The 6,000-nt window shown below is 36.1% G+C and overlaps 1 protein-coding gene across 1 annotated transcript in view; it reads right to left on the reverse strand.

The window, feature by feature from the left end:
* LOC145296307 (uncharacterized) overlaps nt 1–6,000 on the reverse strand; it is a 153,724-nt gene that overhangs the window by 49,843 nt on the left and 97,881 nt on the right. The gene's annotated exons all lie outside the window — the stretch shown is intronic.

Below are 6,000 nucleotides of genomic sequence, written 5' to 3' on the forward strand. Positions count from 1 at the left end.
GTTGCTATTTGAATTGATTCGATTATTGCAGCTACAGAAAATGAAAAAGGCGGAGGGAAAATACTCTCACCACTCCAAGAGATGTCAGTTTCTACTGAGGAACGATTTATGTGTCAATGAGACAAACAGCTGTTTCTGTCTGCCAGTTGTATACAATGGGATCGAAAAATTAAAGCTACATTCAATATAACATTACAAATCGTTTATTATCTCAGTCGTCTCACATTATTAAAAAGAATTAAATGGCAAAGTCAGGAGGAAATTCAATAAGAGAAATATTTGGAATCAAGTCTTCCCTTGCTGTTATTTCAGATCATTTGAAACCATAGTAGCAAGTTTTAGTCTCCCCTCCATCAAGGCGATTACTAAATTCGAAGGCTATCGAAAAATAAACAAAAAGAAAATATAAGCGGTATGGAGGTAGGTCCAACTGATTGATCATGAATGTATTCATATATGTATAACTAGTGTATTTTGCCGTCTGAAGAGTAGCTATTTTGGAATATCTTTAAATGATATAATATTTGAAATTGTCCAAATGATTATGAAACAATTTTTTTTTTTACATAGGCATCACCACTTATTAAGGCCAAGAAGCCACTCGAGCATAAAGGTTAAAGAGTGCACAGTAGAATTGTAACGCCTATGAAAATACACGATATGATGGTCGCATATTATATTTTGTTGTCTTAATTTTTACAAAAATATTATTTTGCATGTTCGATTATGGAAACTGATAATTATGAAGCTTATATAATGGAGTCAATTAATTTAGACTTTGATTTTATTGGTACATGAACATTACCGAGATTTTAATATATTAACATTTTCGTTAAAAAAATATTAATAAGGTATTACCTCATTTGTACGATTTCTAATTTAATATTACAATCAACCAAAAATAAAAGTATTTTGTAGTTTTATCTTAAACTAGCTTTGCAGACACATTATTGCTTTGCAAAGTTAATTATTTGAGATATTTCAAATCAAAATTTTAAATAATAAACATTTCATTCATAAGTTTGTTGCAAACACAAGACAAAAACTTTTCTATTTATTCCTGTAAACAGATATTAATATTTTGCTAATTTTGATACAAATTTATTGTTCAATAAAAACATAAGATGAAAAGCATAATGTAATCAATTCATTTGAGTGATTGTGTGTGTAGGAGGAGGCATATTCTTTATCTTATAATGTTTTCATTGAATTTAAAATCAATAAAAAAGAAAATGTAGCATGGCTAAGCAAGGGGGGGGGGCGAGAAAACAATCATTCACCCTCTCCCTTTTGCTGTACTCTTTTTATGACTTGTATATTTTTCTTTCTTGTTAGTTTGATAAAAATTACAGCCCTAAAAATTAATCCATAAATATTTTAAGAAAGGTTTAAGAATTTATCTTTTTTTTTAATATTAAATCCCTTTAATTAATTGCTGTTAATATTGACAAAAGTATTGCACACACACACACACACACTCGCGCGCGCGCGCGCGTGAAAAAATAGAACAATAAAATTACAAATGAATAACACCAACTATTAATTTATTATGAACTGTTTAAAAGTCATCAAAATGAAGCATTTAAATAAATGTCTTTGAGCTTTTGCCTCTGCAATATATACAGTACTACTATGTTATGATTTAAATAACAGTAATACCTTTTGATAGTAACATGTAAGTGATAAACAGAAAAAAAACTTTAGCATTTATTGATTTATATTATTAATCACAACAGAACTAGTGTAAGGATACACTTGGTTTGGAGCACAACTCTACAAACATTTGTATTTCTTTAAAGATTCTTCTCATAAGATTATGTGTACGAGAAAAAAAATGTTTTTTTAACATTAATAAATAAATATAAGTCTTGTCTACTATCTGTTCATTTTATTTGGATTAAAAAATTTGTTAAAATGGCTTCTTTTTTTGGCATTGGAACTTAATTTAAAGCAAGAATGCAAACTACAAGAAATGTAATATCAGCAAAAGAAAGAAATGCAAAGCTTTCTGTATCTTTATGTTGCCTGTATGAAAGTTGACTTTCCGATAGAAAGAAGGAAAGGTACGGAATCATATAGCAAATTGTTTTGCAGACTAAGAGAGGCTGAGGGAGATAGCAAAGTATATGCTGTTGTATTATCATTTGGTGACTTTGACAACACAAAAATATCTGTGAGAGGGGAAAAATGTAAAAAGTAATACTTTATATACAGTTATATATGTTATATATTATTTTCATGGCAAGTGCTCGTCTGAGCTTCAATCTATAGTCTAACCTCTTTGTCACACTTTCACAAAAAATACTCGTCTAACTACAACTACTATCAACAATTTTCCCAACTCTCTATTTGTGCCTAAATCTAAATGCAAGTTCCATGAACAAAGCTTCTTTCCTAGAACTGCCGCCAGTGTGCCTGCTTTCCATCTGACTCCAATATAGTTGTCTTTAAGTGCAATGTAAACAAGATCTTGTTGAGCCCCCCCCCCTCCACAATAATCCATTTCTACCCCATTTCCACCAATAACTATTAATTTGCTGTTGTCTCAGTCACTACCGTACACTCATTAACTCTTATCCTTGAGTGCCTTTCGGGCCTTGATAAGTGGTGACTCACATGTAAAAAAAACAAAAAAACTAGCGTTGAATTGTTAATTTAAATAATAGTAAGTCATCTTGATGATAATAGAAATTAAAAAAACAAACAAACTTTATTTAGAGTATTATAGATTACTGATGCAATTTATATATATATATATATATATATATATATATATATATATATATATAATACACGAGTTATACCTACCCGGCATTGCCCAGGATTCATTGGTGCCATTTTAAAATAAAATTTTATTTGATTGCACATTTTTTGTTTTAAAAGAATAGAAATAAAATTTCCGGACTTCTACTAAGTAGATATTAATATGTTCCTCGTACCTATTCCTTTTTTCTTTTTTTAATGGAGAGTAGATAATGCAGTGGATGTGTTATCGGCAGCTCCAGTAACTCTCGCTTCTCCTTTTTTGTCCCTCAGTCCTCATTCAGATGAGTGATTTTTCTGACAAAGGGTGAAGAAAAAGCTGCTTACCAGGTCGGTAGTACTTTGTGAACAGTAGTCTGAGATGTCGGAAATTTTTATGTCTCTATGTCTATCCTTGTGGCCATGTCACTAGTAAGGGTGCTGGAAAACGTTTCGTCTGGGCTGACGTTATCCGCCCGATAGTCAGGGACCCGAACCTTGGATTAACCACTAAGGAGGCTGTCCTATCAGCAGGTGCAAAGTACTGGGGCTGCTGTATTGCCATTTGGTGAATGGATTCTGGACCATGCAGTAGTCTCTGGTGGGGCCTCTCGATGCCATACTAGTGGGTAAGTGTTACGGCTTTACCTTATCATGTGCTACATAAAAAAAAAAAATTTCTGTCCTTTTCTCTCTTACTTTCCCTCTCTGTGCTACTCTAACCAAGAATGCCGACATGGTCGACAAATCCTAAAACCTCAACATGAAATATCTCCAGAAAAAAAACTTGAATAAACCTAGAAACCCATCTTCCAACGTAGACCCCTACTACCATATCTCCTTCTCCAACATCAGGGGTCTACGTTCCAACCTTCCAGAGGTTGAAACTCAATTACAGGAAATGAAACCGGGCATATTCTTTCTAAGCGAAACTGGAATAGGGCCGACCACTTCCCTAGATGAGTTCATAATTAGCGGATACTCTAACTTAACATCAAAATCTGACACCCAATATCGCCATGGGCATGGAATGTGTGCCTACATTAAAGATGGCTTCCCGTGTGGCAGAGATATCTCCAGAGAAGACCCTAATTTACCTTATATGTGCTTCCGGGTTGCACTTGCTTACACCACGGCATTTATATTTGCCCTCTATCGGACCCATAACAGCAGAGTTTCTATCTTTAAGCGTATATCTGAGAAAATAGACCACATCCTGTCTGCACATCCCTCAGCTAACGTTCACATTTGTAGTGACTTCAATGTCCATAACGTGGAATGGCTGACCCACTCAAATAAGACAGATGATGAGGGGAGGTTCTGTCATGATTTTGCCATTGCCTATGACCTCACTCAGATTGTTTGCGAGCCCACCCGTGTGCCTGATACTACCAGTCAGTATGCAAGCCTTCTAGACCTTTTTCTCACAACTTTTCCTGAGCTATGTTCATGTTCTGTTCTTTCTCCTCTAGGATCCTCCGACCACTCCGTTGTATTAGTTAAGATAAAAATAAAATGTAATAAGGCCCCAGACATACCCCTGCACTGTACTGTATACCGATACTCCATGGCTGACTGGGATAGCTTCCGTACATTCATATCTGATCTACCTCTGCATTCCATATTTAAAAAGGATGTCCTCTATAGTATCAGATGTAACCGAATGGTTAATTGTAGGCATAGACCAATTCATACCCTCGAAAAATTCCAATAAAAATCTAACAACCAGTCTAACAGCAGAATGTGCTGCTGCCATCGCGCACAGAAATCACTTTTTCCATAACTACCAACATAATAGATGCACTGAGACTAAAGCTGCTTTCAGGACTGCCAGCAACCACTGTAAAAGAGTAATAAAAAATGCAAGAGAGCTATATGCTCAGTCCATTAAATCCAAAGTAGCTGATCAGTGGCTTGGTTTTCACCAGTTTTGGCAAATAACAAATAGGATCCTGAACAGAAGTGTGCGTTCTATCCCAACCATTATCAATGGACCAGAGGTCATCTCGTCAGCATCATAAAAGGCCAAACTATTTGTCAAGAACTTTTCAGCTACCCTATGCGACGGAGGCCATCAACTCCCCATATTTCCTCCTATAACACAGAACACGCTAGGTAACATACAAATATCTGTGCATGAAGTTGCCAAGCTAATCAAGAACCTTGATTCCAGTAAAGCAACTGGCCCTGACGGCATCCCAATTATAGTGTTAAAAAAGCTTCAACCAGAACTTGCTCCCATACGAGACTGTTTAAGTGTTGCCTTAAGGAGAAGTGCTTTCCAACACCCTGGAAAACCTCATCAGTATGCCCTGTATTTAAGAATTCAGGTGATAAGTCATCTCCCACTCAGTACAGACCAATAAGTCTCCTGTGTGTCATAAGTTGCTGGAATCCATATTAAATAGAGAAATAGTCAACCACCTCAGCAGAAATAACCTTCTTAGTGATACGCAATATGGTTTCCACTCTGCAAGATCTACCGCAGATGTGCTAATGGTTATATCTCACAGGATTAGTGAATCTCTTGACAAAGGCTTCCTTTCTAGGGCCTTCGACAAGGTATGACATAAAGGCCTACTTCACAAGATTTCCAGCTACAGTATAACTGGAAATGTTTTCTCAATCATTAAATCATTTCTCTCTGATAGGCTCATAAGAGTAGTGGTCGATGGACAAAAATCAGAGGCCCGCAGTATTAATGCTGGAGTCCCTCAGAGGTCTATCCTGGGCCCAACTCTCTTCCTGATCTACATCAATGATCTTCCTACACACATACTTAAATCATTCATTGACATCTATGCTGATGACACGACCATCTACAGCAACATATCAAAGGCTGTAAATGACAAAGTTCTCTTTAATATTCTCTCCTCTGATCTCGAGCACATGGTTCAGTGGGGGAAGATGTGGCTGGCTACCTTTAATGCATCTAAAACCAAGCTCCTATCTTTACATCATCAACGCTCTGATCCTCATCTGGCATCAACTGAAATGGATGGCTCTCGTCTAGGAGAAGCCCCATGTTTTGACAAGCTTCTTCTTTACTCCTAATCTGAAATGGAACACGTACATCAAGTCTGTTGCCAAGGTTACTGGAAAGATGGTAGGATCCTTCTACTGCCCCCGAAGATATTTCACTACTGATGCAATTCTCTCTTGTTTGTTGGCTTGCATGACTCATGTGAGCTGCGACTTGGTTTGACTGTGGAAATAATTTTATGATCTCACATTCTGAAAATTCAAACATACAGTGCC

The sequence above is a fragment of the Euprymna scolopes genome, chromosome 16 (genome assembly GCF_053919585.1).
Source record: "Euprymna scolopes isolate OS-2025 chromosome 16, ASM5391958v1, whole genome shotgun sequence".
Classification (NCBI taxonomy): domain Eukaryota; kingdom Metazoa; phylum Mollusca; class Cephalopoda; order Sepiida; family Sepiolidae; genus Euprymna; species Euprymna scolopes.